The sequence below is a fragment of the Pinus tabuliformis genome, chromosome 1_1, assembly GCF_031772625.1.
Source record: "Pinus tabuliformis cultivar Carrire ecotype Pingquan chromosome 1_1, CPIR1, whole genome shotgun sequence".
NCBI classification, from domain to species: domain Eukaryota; kingdom Viridiplantae; phylum Streptophyta; class Pinopsida; order Pinales; family Pinaceae; genus Pinus; species Pinus tabuliformis.
The window spans coordinates 669,647,753-669,663,541 of NC_142297.1; the positions used below are offsets into that span (position 1 = coordinate 669,647,753).

The following is a 15,789-nucleotide window of genomic DNA, read 5'->3' on the forward strand; positions in this document are numbered from 1 at the left end:
TAAAGTTGTGATCTGTTTTGGATACGCGCACTGGTTATTTGCATTAATTAATATTGCTAGATGATTGCTTAAAGACCTTAAGAAGTAGATCTGATCTGCAATATCTCTTTAACGATTAAACAAGTGTTCTGTCTCGGGTCCGTGCGAAGGTCAGACCACTGTACAAAGCGGCGCGGAACCACAGGGTTAGTTCCAAACCTTCCAAATTTGCATCACGACATCTCTCCGGTGCGGAAACCTAGTTCCACCACCCCCGCCTGCTACCTCGGGTGAGACCTCAGTCCGCGCTTCGTGGACTGTTGCTGAAAGGGCCGGTAGCGCAGATTTTGTTTGGCTAAAATAACTCTTTTGAACTTGGGTCAGGCCCCAATAAGCCAACATGTGGTGTGCTAGTTTGGTGTGTTGAACTAGTTAAGTACTAGTCAAATCAGTGATTCAGTAGGAGAGAATAGAATTTCTTTTGTAGGTTGAGCTCTGGGATTGAGCTGAAAATTGTAATAGCTTCTCTTACTCACTTGATTAATGAACACAAGGTTGAAGGTGTTTTTAGCTATTGTTTTCCCCTTAGATATATATGTGTTTTCATGTGCATGTGTGTTATTTCTTATTTTTTATGAGTTGTGCTCTCAATCGTGAATTAAATTTTGTTGATGAGTAGAATAGATTTGAGTCTTGTGTTTTAGTTAAATTTCATAAGAAGTTTCATATCTACACATTAATTTCTACATGGTATCAGAGCAAGATTCATAGTAGAGAAATTTTTTTGAAGTTGTTATTGCAAGAGGATCGAATTTGCAAGATTAATTCTTCAGAGCTAGCAGGATGGCTTTCTATGGTCTAAGACTTGAGTATGCCCTTGAGGGAAGCTCGAACTTTGTTGCTTGGAAGGACCGCATGGAGGCAGTGCTAGAGGACAATGGGTTGAAGGAATTTTTTGAGATTGACATTTCAAAACCAGGATCATCTAATGTCAAGGATCTACCAGAATGGAGGAAGTGTGTAGCCAAGGTGAGGAGAATCATATTGGAGGGAGTAAAGGACCACATTGTCTCAAATATCCACGGGAAAGAAACTCTGTATGCAATGTGGCAAGCATTGGCAGATTTGTTCCAGAATAGTAGTGACCACAGGAAGTTGGCGCTCAAGAATAAACTTTGAAATATCAAGATGCAGAAGAATGACTCTATTCAACAGTATCTGAGTAGGTTCACACAATGTCGTGATGAACTTGGTGGAGTTGGTGTTACTGTTGTAGAAGATGATTTGGTAAGCCTATCCCTTCTAGGCCTTCCCAAGAGTTGGCATAGCTACCAAGATTCGGTGAACGGAAGAGAGAAACTACCAAATTGGGAACGCTTATGGTCTCATTTGGTACAAGAGGAAATAAGGCAGAATACCAGAGACGAGACTTCATCCAAAGGAGCAGATGAAGAGGAATTTTCTCTAGTGGGAAAATGAATGAAAGCCAAGGGAAAGAATTCCCAAGGTGAGGCTGATTCCAGCCAAGAGGGCAAGAAGAAAGACTTGTCCAAAATTAAATGCTTCAATTGTCATGAATTCGGGCACTATGCCACTAAGTGTCCACACAAAAATTCTAGCAAGAAGGAGCCTGCAGTAGCAGCAACAAGTGAAGCTTTGGCTTCACAGTTCAAGCTTGACTTCACCCTTATCGCATGCATGTTGAGCACCGTGATGGGGAGTGTGTGGTACTTGGACAATGGTGCCTCGTTCCACGTGACGGGGAATAGACAATTTTTCAGTGACTTGGAGAAGAAATATCTCCATATGAACATTGAGTTTGGAAACGATGGAAGGTACAACACGACCAGGATTGGTACAATCACCTTTCAGAGGGAGTCGGGCTCCCCTCTCAAACTCAAGGATGTCATGTTCGTTCCAAGCCTAAAGAAAAATCTCATCTCAGTAGCAGTGTTGGAAGACTGTGGTAACGATATGATCTTTAGCAAAGGGAAAGTATTCCTGAGACACATAGCCATGGAGCAGGTGACGCAGATCGGTGCTCGAGTCAAGAACCTATATGCACTTGAGGTAGAAGATGCATGCAAATCTTTGAGGAGCAAGGCAAGGGTTAGAGACATGGTGGTTGAGAGGGAGCATGATTTACCTCTCAAAATGAAGCCTCAAAAGGAGTCTCAGGAAGTTATGGAGCAACCATAAATGGAGAAGCAGACAAGAGGCAGAGTGGAGACATCCACTCAAGTAGATACCTACAGTAGGGGGAGAGTTCAAGCTAAGTGGGCAGAGGGAGCACATGCAACCATACCTCCAGGTGTGAGGTGGGGCGATGTGAGGCCCTAGTCCCAGGAGTGTAGAAATTTGGGCAAGGTTCATTGAGGTGTTCTCCTCATGGATCATTACCCATCTTATAGGAGCCCACAATATTCAGTAGCAGGAGGATCAATTTTAATTAGATATTGAGGAGCGCAGAGTGTTGACAGCATAGCAGGAGGCTCAGTCGCAGAGTCAACAACAAATTTTTTCCAGTGGACAATTGCAGATGTTGCAGTAGAAATAGCAACAGTAAGAGGTGTTGCATCCAGTACATTTCATAGATGCATGATAGGGTTGGTTGATAATCCCTTTCTTGTTGAGAGAGAGTGTTGAAAAATGCAACAAGAAATTCTTAATTTGATTTTTCCTTAGTCGAATTGAGGAAATTTGAAATTCCACATCAACAAACAACTTGGATGAGTTAACTGAGGTGACATGGTTGTTATCACTTAGTTAGCTTAGTTAATTCGAGTTAGGAGCATGAAGTTTGGTTGTATGTAGTGATTCCTAAATTTTAGGAGCATAGGTTGAGTTAATTTCAGTTGTGATCAGTTAAACTAGTTCTAACTGTTAATTGAACTAGTTGGTGGTGAGTTTAGTAAGACATCAGTCTAACTCAAAGATCATGTAGTTAACTGATCAATCAACTAATAATTAGCTCACGCATGCAAAGAATACGAGTTTCCCAGTTGTGGTGGAGTTTCCAAGGTTGTTAATCGACAGTTGTAAACTAGTTGAGTGTACAGGTGTTGCATGAGGTCAGGTGGACCATCCTTGGGAATTGTGCAATCAATTAGAGGAATTCCCTAATTAATAGGGGGCCAATTCCTCAAAGAACAACGCAAGGAAATAGGGGTGTGGTGTGCAAAATTTGTTAAGTACTAGCCAGATCAATCATTCAGAAGGAGAGAATAGAATTACTTTTGTAGGTTGAGCTTTGGCATTGAGCTGACAATTGTAATATATCCTCTTACTCACTTGATTAATGAACACAAAGCTGAAGGTGTTTTTAGCAGTTTCTTTCGGAGTAGTCTACCTAGGAGGAGGAATGGCCCGGTTTCCGGCGGCCACCTAGAAAATCGTTAGGCTCCGGCCGCCAGCAATCCCTCCGCCCTCTGCCACCCTCCCCTAGCTCCGCCACCCTCCCCTAGCAATCCTGACATTCATTGACAGAAAATTCGATCGCAGCTAGAAATTCTGACATCCCCTGACAGATCGGATCCGATCTGGAATTGCAGCCGCGGAAGTGTTATTGCCATTTCGAATTCGAATTGAGGAATGGCGATCGGAGTAATGCTCACGCACCTTCCTCCACGACTCGGCGCCTCCCGCTCTGCAATTCCTCCGCTCTGCAGCTCGCCACCCAGGTACAATTCGGTGACACCTTCGACTCTGTTAATTGAAATTCCCTTCAATGCGAAATCGAAATTCCCTGTAATGTAAAATCATTAGATTCTGGTTGCCGGTTGCTGTTATTTTCATTGTAAAACACGCGAAATCGAAATTCCCTGTAATGTAAAATCATCAAGTTCACGGAGCAACTAATGTTAACAATATTTCAGATTTTTGCGGGGTGTTCGGCGATGGCATTGGCAATGCTATTTGGAGCCGAGCCGAACGAGTATTTCTATTGCGAATTTGGTGGTCCGAAAGTGGCTCGTCAAACATCAAGGGTTATCAAATTGTATCGGTCATTGTAGTTTTGCGACTCGGAATTATGCACTTGTCGTATGAGAAATTGAGGTTTTCTCACGGATATTCTAGCGGGAGTTGAGGCGATCAGCAGAGAATGCCAGAGGTATGTAACGATTCCTAAATTTTGGGGCTCAGGGTTTTCTTTTTCTCGCGTCTCTATGTGGAAAGGAGGGTTGGGGCATGTTTGCGGTAGTAGGATGTATAATGTTGGGGATGGGATTTGAAAATAGGGCGCTATAATTCTTCTGGATTAATTTCGATGGAATATTGAGAAGGGTATTTGATGTATTTCGTGAATTAGAAAATAGGGTATTCGTTAGTGTAGAAATGACTACGCATTATGAAGAAAACTGGAGGGTATCATGAGCTTGTCATATATTGACACAGCGTAGGTAGTTTTGATTCTTTGTTTTCTCGTGCTTTTTGTTTTGAAGAAGCATTTCAGATTGTATAAGTGGTTGTTCTTGTTTTATTTACTGGTTTTTTCTTGTGTCTGCAGATCAATTTGTTTTCCCTATCTCCTATTTGAAAAATAGTCATCCTTTGCGTCCTCTGTGGTTGAGGAACCCCAGAGACCTTGGCTATGGATTAATTAAGAAGGAAGTGAAAAGGAGCAGCAATAGATCTTGCCATTTTGGAACAGAGAGCTCATCTATGTGATGATGGTGCATCTTCCACATCATTGGCCACACACCTTTCTTTCCAACAGTAGAGGAAGCGGAGGAAAGAAAAGATGAGGGACGAAGAATTGGGATCCTGGCATCTGCATCCTACAACAGCTCCTACTACTCCTCCTCCAAGAAGGGGTTGTTTACCTAATTCACCAGGACGAGGGTTAAAGAGAAAGGTTGGCTGCATTGATCATGCTACTCGGACTGGCAGGAAGCGGAAGCTTGAAACTGATTATTCTTTAGGCCTAGAATTGGGACGAGGCAAATTTGGTCTGGTAAGAATATGCAAGAGCAAGGCTACTGGAGAAGAGCTGGCCTGCAAGACTCTGCCCAAAAAGACTGAAGAAAACGTGCATAAGGAAGTTGAGATTATGCAGCATCTTTCAGGCCATCCCAGTGTTGTCACACTCCAAGCCGTGTATGAAGATGCAGAATCTTTGCATCTTGTGATGGAATTATGCTCTGGTGGACGCCTGATCGATGAGATGTCTAGGATTGGATGCTACTCGGAGCACTAGGCTACTAAATTTATCAAAGAATTAATAATGGTCATTAAGTACTGCCATGAGATGGGCGTCATCCATCGAGATATAAAGCCTGAGAATATTCTTCGAACTAGTACAGGACAACTGAAGCTAGTTGATTTTGGCTTGTCCATGCGGGTTGTAAAAGGTATTTATTTCTGAGCTTCATTGTAATCAACCCTGTCTCTCATTTTAGTAAACACATAATTTTATGACATCCAGACAAGGGCATTATTATCATGATTAAATAACCATGTATTTATGTTGACTTATAGTTCATTAACATCACTTGTATTTATTCTAATAGGGCAAAACTTATCAGGTGTTGTGGGAAGCCCTACGTATGTTGCTCCTGAAGTTTTGGCAGGGACCTATTCAGAAAAGGGTGATGTTTGGGCTGTTGGTGTCCTCCTGCATGTACTGTTGATAGGTGTATTACCATTTCATGGGGAATCTGTTGAAGCCATATTTGAGGCAATAAAACAAGTCCAATTGGATTTTCATTCTGAAAAATGGCAGTCTATCTCAGGACTAGCAAAGGATTTGTTATCAAGGATGCTTTCCAGGGATGTTATCAAGAACTACTCTCCTGAAGTTTCATGAAATTTTGATTTTTGACATGGAATGTCGAGTTAATTCACATGGCTCTGTAATTGTTCAACAAATTGAATTGTTGGTTCTTTTTACTGCAATGTTTTTGTATTTTCTCACGTAATTGGTCTAATACTGCAGACTAAGCTGTAACAATGTTGTATACACACCACAATTTGGGAATGAATTAGTGTTTTGGACATCACTCTAAATTTTTCTTCAAATATATTCTCAAATGTTAGATCTGTTATATGATCAAAACAAATCTAATTTTATTTACGGTGTTCATATTTAAGAAAGAAGCTCTTGGGTTCATAGCATCTTGACGTGCAGTTTTCTGAACCTGTTGCTTTTGAACCAAGTCAACCTGAAACATGCATTCTTAGTTATTCTAATGCTTCAATTATGAACTCTGTTACCAACTGGATGCTTGTGTGAATTTATTATCTTTCCATCATGGATCTGCATATCATATCTTTATTTAGAAGGACATAATGAATCACTTCTAGAGGCTATATTTTCTTTTTTCTCCTTGTACACAAATAAACCCTTACATCCATACCAACCAATACATTATGAATCATGTCCATACTCTATAACCTTCAATGCTTACATAAATACAAGTTTGTAGTTTTATAAAGTACACAAATAAAAAATATATCCATACCAACCAACACATTATGTCACCTTTACATAAGAAATCATGGTGCTATCCATGCTTTTGATGCCTTCCTCCTATCATTTGTGCTGTAGATGATCCATCCTCTTGTCAATTAATGACTTGAACCACTTACTTGACACTGCTTCATTGTGCACTATGACATTTTTATCTAACTTCTTCGGAAAATGAGGAACTGATGTGATTCATCTTAATGCAAAGATTTATAAGATTCGACAAACCCCTGTTCAGCATTGAAATTGATGATAGCATTCCATGTTATTAATTACCAATGTGTCTAATATTTTGACCCACATCTATGTAGATTTATAACATAAAAACTTTATATTCATGATTATTTAGGGACTGCATTAAGACCACACCTTAAATGGAAGATAACACTCATCTTTTGCATGAATGTTGAACATTCCAAAGTGCTACTCATGGGCAATTTTCTTTCCATAGGTAGGCATTTGATGTGAAGAAAACATTCCCTTAGTGAGCAATGAATTTACATTGATTAAATTGACTCGCTAGTTTACTTTCTTGTAGAGATATCACAAAATTGGTAATATTGTAAGACATGAATTAACCAAGTTAAACAACAAGGAACACAAATGTTGGTCAATTTATTGGTTTAAATCCTACACACTTAATTACCAATTTTAGGGTGTAGACTTGCAGGATACAAGCATCGTATATGCAAAGTTTAGGGCATTAGTGGCTTTCTAACTTATGCTACAAACCAATGACAAAAAACAATTTGAGAACAAATGCGACAAACACTTGTTCACTAGACATGAACTCAAAGAAACAATTTTGTCAGGGATGGTGTTTCACTCAACGTTAATTATGAGTGTTGCTATCTCATTTACAAATGGAGCCCCTAGTTCAAATTTTCAACGAGGCCTAGCAAACTATAGTTATTATAAAAAAAAGAACATTTGTTCAAAGGATTTAAATCCAGAGAATGGTTGTTCATTGTAAACAAGTAATTGTAGATGCAAGGGATAAGAAATCAATGAGATATATGATCACCACAACATCAATGTATAATAGATAAGCACAAAGAATAGATAAGCTAGGTTATCATGGCGTCGTCAGGTGGCCCTTTATCATATGATAAGTATATTTATGTTTTCCCATTGTTATGTTGTTATAAAAATACCTTTTTCATAATCTGTTCATGGACATAATCTGTTCTCTTAAAGTTCATGAAACTTTGTGCTTTGACATGGAATGTTGGGTTGTTTCAGAAGGCTCTAGGTACATTGAGAGCATGGTTGCCTGCAAAATTTGAGGAAAGTTTGAGCCTTCATCACTGCAATATTAAAAATATGGGTGCCTGATGAGCACTGAGGAATGTTTACTGCAATGTTTCTGTATTTTCTCACGTAATTGGTCTAATACTGCAGACTAAGCTGTAACAATGTTGTATACACACCACAATTTGGGAATGAATTAGTGTTTTGGACATCAATCTAAATTGCTCTTCAAATATATTCTCAAATGTTAGATCTGTTATATAATCAAAACAAATCTAATTTTATTTATGGTGTTCATATTTAAGAAAGAAGCTCTTGGGTTCATAGCATCTTGACGTGCAATTTTCTGAACCTGTTGCTTTTGAACCAAGTCAACCTGAAACATGCATTCTTAGTTATTCTAATGCTTCAATTATGAACTCTGTTACCAACTGCAGAACCAACTTTTCCATGAGTTCTAAAAACATGAAGCAAAGAAGACACAAATCAAACCCCTTATTTGGAATTGAAGCCTGATTTGGTATTTTTGAAGCAGATTACAAACTTGCCCATGCCCAGGTCTGATACCACTTGAAAGCTTGGTATTGCATATTCAAGTGTCAATGTTTGATACATTGGATGCTTGTGTGAATTTATTATCTTTCCATCATGGATCTACATATCATATCTTTGTTTAGATGGACATAATGAATCACTTCTAGAGGCTATAGTTTCTTTTTTCTCCTTGTACACAAATAAACCCTTACATCCATACCAACCAATACATTATGCATCGTGTCCATACTCTATAACCTTCAATGCTTACATAAATACAAGTTTGTAGTTTTCTAAAGTACACAAATAAAAAATATATCCATACCAATCAACACATTCTGTCTCCTTTACATAAGAAATCATGGTGTTGTCCATGCTTTTGATGCCCTCCTCCTGTCATTTGTGCTGTAGATGATCCATCCTCTTGTCAATTAATGACTTGAACCACTTACTTGACACTGCTTCATTGTGCACTATGAAATTTTTATGTAACTTCTTCGGAAAATGAGGAACTGATGTGATTCATCTTAATGCAAAAATTTATAAGATTCGACAAACCCCTGTTCAGCATTGAAATTGATGATAACATTCCATGTTATTAATTACCAATGTGTCTAATATTTTGACCCACATCTATGTAGATTTATATCATAAAAACTTTATAATCATGATTATTTAGGGATTGCATTAAGACCAGACCTTAAATGGAAGATAACACTCATCTTTTGCATGAATGTTGAACATTCTGAAATGCTACTCATGGGCAATTTTCTTTCCATAGGTAGGCATTTGATGTGAAAAAAACATTCCCTTAGTGAGCAATGAATTGACATTGATTAAATTGACTCGCTAGTTTACTTTCTTGTAGAGATATCACAAATTTGGTAATAATGTAAGACATGAATTAACCAAGTTAAACAACAAGGAACACAAATGTTGGTCAATTTATTGGTTTAAATCCTACACACTTAATTACCAATTTCGGGGTGTAGACTTGCAGGATACAAGCACTGTATATGCAGAGTTTAGGGCATTAGTGGCTTTCTAACTTATGCTACAAACCAATGACAAAAAACAATTTGAGAACAAATGCGACAAACACTTGTTCACTGGACATGAACTCAAAGAAACAATTTTGTCAGGGATGGTGTTTCACTCAGCGTTAATTATGAGTGTTGCTATCTCATTTACAAATGGAGCCCCTAGTTCAAATTTTCAACGAGGCCTAGCAAACTATAGTTATTATAAAAAAAAGGAACATTTGTTCAAAGGATTTAAATCCAAAGAATGGTTGTTCATTGTAAACAAGTAATTGTAGATGCAAGGGATAAGATATTAAACTATTTGAACTTTGCAATGATTTCCAATTGCAAGGCAACACAGAAATGTCAAAAGCTTAGATGTATCATGAAAATTGACAGATGTCTCATTAATGACTTTGATTCTATTAATTATCTGGTCCTGAGCAATTCTTTTTTCCTCCAAATTTGCTAAAATGCTCAATGCACGTCATAGAGTGTACTATCGTTTACCTCAAACGAGGACTTAAAACACAAACAAGAGCAATTTAGTTTGAAATAACAATATTTCACCAAAAATTGTTATAGAAGATATTGTTATGCTTTATACAAAATGCAATTCTAATATCTTGCATTTTCCATCTTCATTGGGAAGCCCAATATATACAGATAGTCAAACTAATCTTTTAGAAGTTGTACATAAAATGATATTAGAATTGCTGATCACCATAGGAAGTTGCAAATTAGGCTGGCACAAACAATGGAGTCATTTCATGTTCAGATCAGTTTTAATCTTCAAAATGCAGCTGCCGCAATGCTTACTTCAGTCAGTGTATGGCATGACTCATGTTATCAGTCACTCTTGAAATGTCAAAGTATTTTGGGCCGTAAAATCAGTAATTAATGAGCATTGCCGGTCAGTAACAGTCAGCATGTTTTTCAAAATGTTGTACACAAGCTGCTTTTTAGATTAGATGAACACTGTTGTGGAACAGGATATGTAGTGGTACACAATCTGCTCCTTTTGGGTTCCGATAATCTTATCTTGGAGATAGCAGATGCAAGAGCATCTACAAGGTCATATTTCCCTGCTGCTTGGATATCATACTCTGGTTGCTTTGGACGTGAGAGAAAATCCCCAGACAAAGATTCATCTTCTCCATGCTCTGTCAGAATTGAATTTATGAACTGTGCTCTCCTCTCCCTTGTACGTGGAGATAGTGAAGGCAGGGATTCTGACCATTCATCCTTGATAGGATAGGTATGTTTTTTCCTTTTTGAACTGCTTGATCGCACCTTTATATTATATTCTGTGTAAAACATGATCCAAGGGTGGCCTACAGCAGCAACAAAAGATATGGTCATAAAATTCATATGTGCATAATTGCATCTTAGCAAAAAATACAAGACACTGCATACAAAATATGTAATTCTTGGTAGTACAATAGTTTTACTTACTCAAAACTTCTTCTAGAGAAAGTATCTTTCCAGCATCCTTGGAAAGCATCCTTGGTAACAAATCCTTTGCTAGTCCTGAGATAGACTGCCATTTTTCAGAATGAAAATGCAATTGGACTTGTTTTATTGCCTCAAATATGGCTTCAATAGATTCCCCACGAAATGGTAATACACCTATCAACAGTGCATGTAAGAGGACACCAGCAGCCCACACATCAACCTTTTCTGAATTGGTCCCTGCCAAAACTTCAAGAGCAACATACGCAGGGCTTCCCACAACACCTGATAAGTTTTGTCCTGTTAGAATAAATACAAGTGATGTTAATGAACTATAAGTCAACATAAATCCATGGTTATTTAATAATGATAATAATGCCCTTGTCTGGATGTCATAAAATTATGTGTTTACTAAAATGAGAGACAGGGTTGATTACAATGAAGCTCAGAAATAAATACCTTTTGCAACCCGCATGGACAAGCCAAAATCAGCTAGCTTCAGTTGTCCTGTACTAGTTCGAAGAATATTCTCAGGCTTTATATCTCGATGGATGACGCCCATCTCATGGCAGTACTTAATGACCATTATTAATTCTTTGATCAATTTAGCAGCCTAGTGCTCAGAGTAGCATCCATTCCTAGACATCTCATCGATCAGGCGTCCACCAGAGCATAATTCCATCACAAGATGCAAAGATTCTGCATCTTCATACACGGCTTGGAGTGTGACAACACTGGGATGGCCTGAAAGATGCTGCATAATCTCAACTTCCTTATGCACGTTTTCTTCAGTCTTTTTGGGCAGAACCTTGCAGGCCAGCTCTTCTCTAGTAGCCTTGCTCTTGCATATTCTTACCATACCAAATTTGCCTCACCCCAATTCTAGGCCTAAAGAATAATCAGTTTCAAGCTTCCACTTCTTGCCAGTCCGAGTAGCATGATCAATGCAGCGAACCTTTCTCTTTAACCCTCGTCCTGGTGAATTAGGTAAACAACCCCTTCTTGGAGGAGGAGCAGTAACAGCTGCTGTAGGATGCAGATGTCAGGAACCCAATTCTTCATCCCTCATCTTTTCTTTCCTCCGCTTCCTCTGCTGTTGGAAAGAAAGGTGTGTGGCCAATGATGTGGAAGATGCACCATCATCACATAGATGAGCTCTCTGTTCCAAAATGGCAAGATCTATTGCTGCTCCTTTTCACTTCCTTCTTAATGAATCCATAGCCAAGGTCTCTGGGGTTTCTCGACCACAGAGGATGCGAAGAATGCCTATTTGTCAAATAGGAGCTAGGGAAAACAAATTGATCTATGGACACAAGAAAACACCAGTAAATAAAACAAGAACAACCACTCATACGATTTGAAATGCTTCTTCAAAACGAAAAGTACGAGAAAACAAAGAATCAAAACTGCCTACGTTGTGTCAATATATGACAAGCTCATGATACCCTCCCGTTTTCTTCATAATGCGTAGTCATTTCTACACTAATGAATACCCTATTTTCTAATTCACGAAATACATGAAATACCCTTCTCAATATTCCACCGAAATTAATCCAGAAGAATTATAGTGCCCTCTTTTCAAATCCCATCCCCAACATTATACATCCTACTACCGCAAATATGCCCCAACCCTCCTTTCCACACAGAGACGTGAGAAAAAGAAAACCCTGAGCACCAAAATTTAGGAATCGTTACATACCTCTGGCATTCTCTGTTGATCGCCTCAACTCCTGCTAGAATATCCGTGAGAAAACCTCAATTTCGCATCCGGCAAGTGCATAATTCTGGGTCACAGAACTACAATGACCGATACAATTTGATAACCCTCGATGTTTGATGAGCCACTTTCGGACCACCAAATTCGCAATAGAAATACTCGTTCAGCTCAGCTCCAAATAGCATTGCCAATGCCGTCACCGAACACCCCGCAAAAATCTGAAATATTTTTAACATTAGTTGCTCCGTGAACCTGATGATATTACATTACAGGGAATTTCGATTTCGCGAGTTTTACAATGAAAATAATAGCAACCAGCAACCAGAATCTGATGATTTTACATTACAAGGAATTTCGATTTCGCATTGAAGGGAATTTCAATTAACAGAGTCAAAGGTGTCACCGAATTGTACGGGGGTGGCGAGCTGCAAAGCGAAGGAATTGCAGAGCGGGAGGCGCCGAGTCGTGGAGGAAGGTGAGTGAGCATTACTCCGATCGCCATTCCTCAATTCGAATTTGAAATGGAAATAACACTTCCGCGGCTGCAATTCCAGATCGGATCCGATCTGTCAAGGGATGTCAGAATTTCCAGCTGCGATCGGATTTTTTGTCAAGGAATGTCAGGATTGCTAGGGGAGGGTGGCGGAGCTAGGGGAGGGTGGCGGAGCTAGGGGAGGGTAGCGGAGGGCAGAGGGATTGTCGGCGACCGGAGCCGGACGATTTTCCGGGCGGCCGCCGGAAACCGGGCCATTCCTCCGCCTAGGTAGACTACTCCTTTCTGGCACCGCCTTTTCGAACTTTAGAGGCTGTAAACGTTGGATTGTATTTCTGGTAGTGTCAAGTATTAACTTGGGCTTTTTCACTTATTTTTTTCTTTTCCGAAGGTTCATATCGTCGTTATACATTGTATTTCTTGCACTGCCTTTTTCGAACTTTACAGGGTGTATAGGTCGGATTGTATTTCTTGGAGTGTCATGTATTAACATGGACTTTTTGCCCTTCACACACACACACACAAATTCTTTTTCTAAAATTAAATTAAGTGTTAATGTAATTTATATTAATACAATTTTAAGATTTTGATGTAAAAATCAAAATTTTAAATAAAATTTGATGACATAAAACCCTCTAATGTTTACATCAAAATCCTGAAATTATACTAATGTAGATTAAATTAACACATAGATTAAATTATCACTTAATTTTAGAAAAAATATAAATTATATATAATATATAATATTTAATTAATTTTTATATTTTCTTTTTAAAATTATATAATTTAATATATATATATATTAATATTTATTGAAGTGTGAAAAGTCCATGTTAATCCATGACACTCTAAGAAATACAATTCAACATATACAACTTATAAAGTTCTAAAATGGCAGTGCATATATATATTTATGTATCAATCCTGTAGGATAATTATTTTGAGTGTATGTGGATATTTTAAAATATTTAAAATTAATTATTATTAGTAATGATCTCTAAAATGTGTAAAAAGAAGGAAATGAAGATTTGGAAACATCATTTGAAAAACTAAATTATTTTCAAACTTCAAACAAACTAATTATTTTCAATGTAATTCAATTTTATATTCCAATCATATATTTTTATTTTATATAAATTTTTTAATTATCAATTTTAAATAATGTCAACCAACCACCATTTTTGTGAAAATGTTATAGTAAATAATTATGGAAATTTCCCTTTGCCCTCACCAACATCCATAACCAATACTTTCAATTCTCACATATGATATGTTGGATTTAACTAACACCGTGAATTATGGCATGTGATATGTTGAATTTATGATGAATAGACATATTTTCTTTATATAAAATATAAAAATAATTTATCATGGAAAAAATAAGCATATTCATAAATTAGCAATTGCACCAGATGTTGCAAAGGAAATTCAATAAAGCATAAAATCAAGAAGAATTGTGACATATAAAAATCATTGAAGATAAAAATTAGTAAACAAAATGTCATTCAAGAAAATATTCAATGAAGAATGCTCATTAGGTACACGGGATGACAATTTGGTTTTCAAATAGTAAATTCAAATTTTCCTAACTCTATTTTGGCATTTTACATTCACTGATATGAAACATCAGATTATTCGAAAAATGCAGTCCAATCAAACCTATGGCTTTATCAAGATTGTACATATAGGCAAGTCTTTCAATTTCCTTGGTAAGATGTAGCTTCAACCAACATTTTCCATAGACCTTTAGATTGTATAACATGTTCGTCTTGAGTTTCCAAATGTAATATATATGCGAGAAAGGACAGTTTATGCAAAAAAACAACTGAAGAAGAAAAGAGCAGAGATTTTGCAATATGTGATATCTAGATGTTTAGATTTGAATTAACAAAGTACATTAGATGTCTAAAAATGCATATCTGCAATGATGAATGGCAGGTATGAAATTTGGGCATGTAGATCTAAAGTATGTGCAATGCCGAAAAAAACAGTCAATCTACATACTAAGTTCAAGATTGTTGGGAGTAGAGAATGGGAGTGGGAAGCACAAATTTTCAAAGGCTTCTAAGAGCAGAGCACTTTTTATATGCTATATATATAATGGGAAACACTTTCAAGTCCTGCAAGCTGCAAGTTGGAAGGTTCGTCCCATATTTGTTCACGTCTCATTGGAATTTCATTTGATGTCAGGCTCTTGGTAATAGCAGAAGAGCCCCAGTTGTTATGGGCACAATAACATAAATAAATTGTTGGGGGTATAGAAATGATGCAGTTAAGTGAGTTGTTGAGGAAGTATTGCCTGATGAAGAAGAGGAGGCAGTGGTCCTTGAGGGATACAGGTTGTCAGCTTCAGGAGTAGGGGTTGGGGCTAGAGAAATGCTTGGAAGACTAAATATGTCCTCAGGGAGCAGTACTTTCTGCACAGTGTAAAGTGCCAAGGGATCTGTAACATGCACACTACAAAGGAAAATACATGTTTTGGGCATGACGACTGAGCCTTAAAATTTCTCTATTCACAAAGTTGATCTTGCTGACAGTTCATCAGTTGGCATAGTTGAAAATTTTACTAACTCGCATAGTTGAAAATTTTAGTAATTGGTTGCAACATCATTTTTTCTTCTGTTTTGTCTTATCTTTATGTTGTACTGGCATTCAAGACTTAAATTTGGGAGAGTTGTTTCTTTTTTTTGGTGTGCCACAACCTTGATGTAGTTGTTACCTTAAATTTTGCGAGTTTCCTTTTTTTTGGGTGTGTCACAACCTTGATCTTGCTGATAATTCATCAATTGGCATAGTTGCAAATTTCACCAATTGGATGCACTACAATATATTTCTTTTATCTCTCCATTCTTATGATGGCACTGACCTTCAAGAC

The 15,789-nt window shown here is 37.7% G+C and overlaps 2 pseudogenes across 1 annotated transcript; one reads left to right on the plus strand and one right to left on the minus strand.

The window, feature by feature from the left end:
• The first annotated feature begins 4,705 nt into the window (after nt 1–4,705).
• On the plus strand, nt 4,706–6,282 carry LOC149215181 (serine/threonine-protein kinase PEPKR2-like; annotated as a pseudogene).
• Nucleotides 6,283–9,949: 3,667 nt separating this feature from the next.
• On the minus strand, nt 9,950–11,923 carry LOC149215182 (serine/threonine-protein kinase PEPKR2-like; annotated as a pseudogene). Its single transcript, XR_016250455.1, has 3 exons — nt 11,164–11,923; nt 10,708–11,004; nt 9,950–10,586 (listed from the first exon to the last, which is right to left on the minus strand). The product of XR_016250455.1 is annotated as a serine/threonine-protein kinase PEPKR2-like (transcript).
• Nucleotides 11,924–15,789: the final 3,866 nt, after the last annotated feature.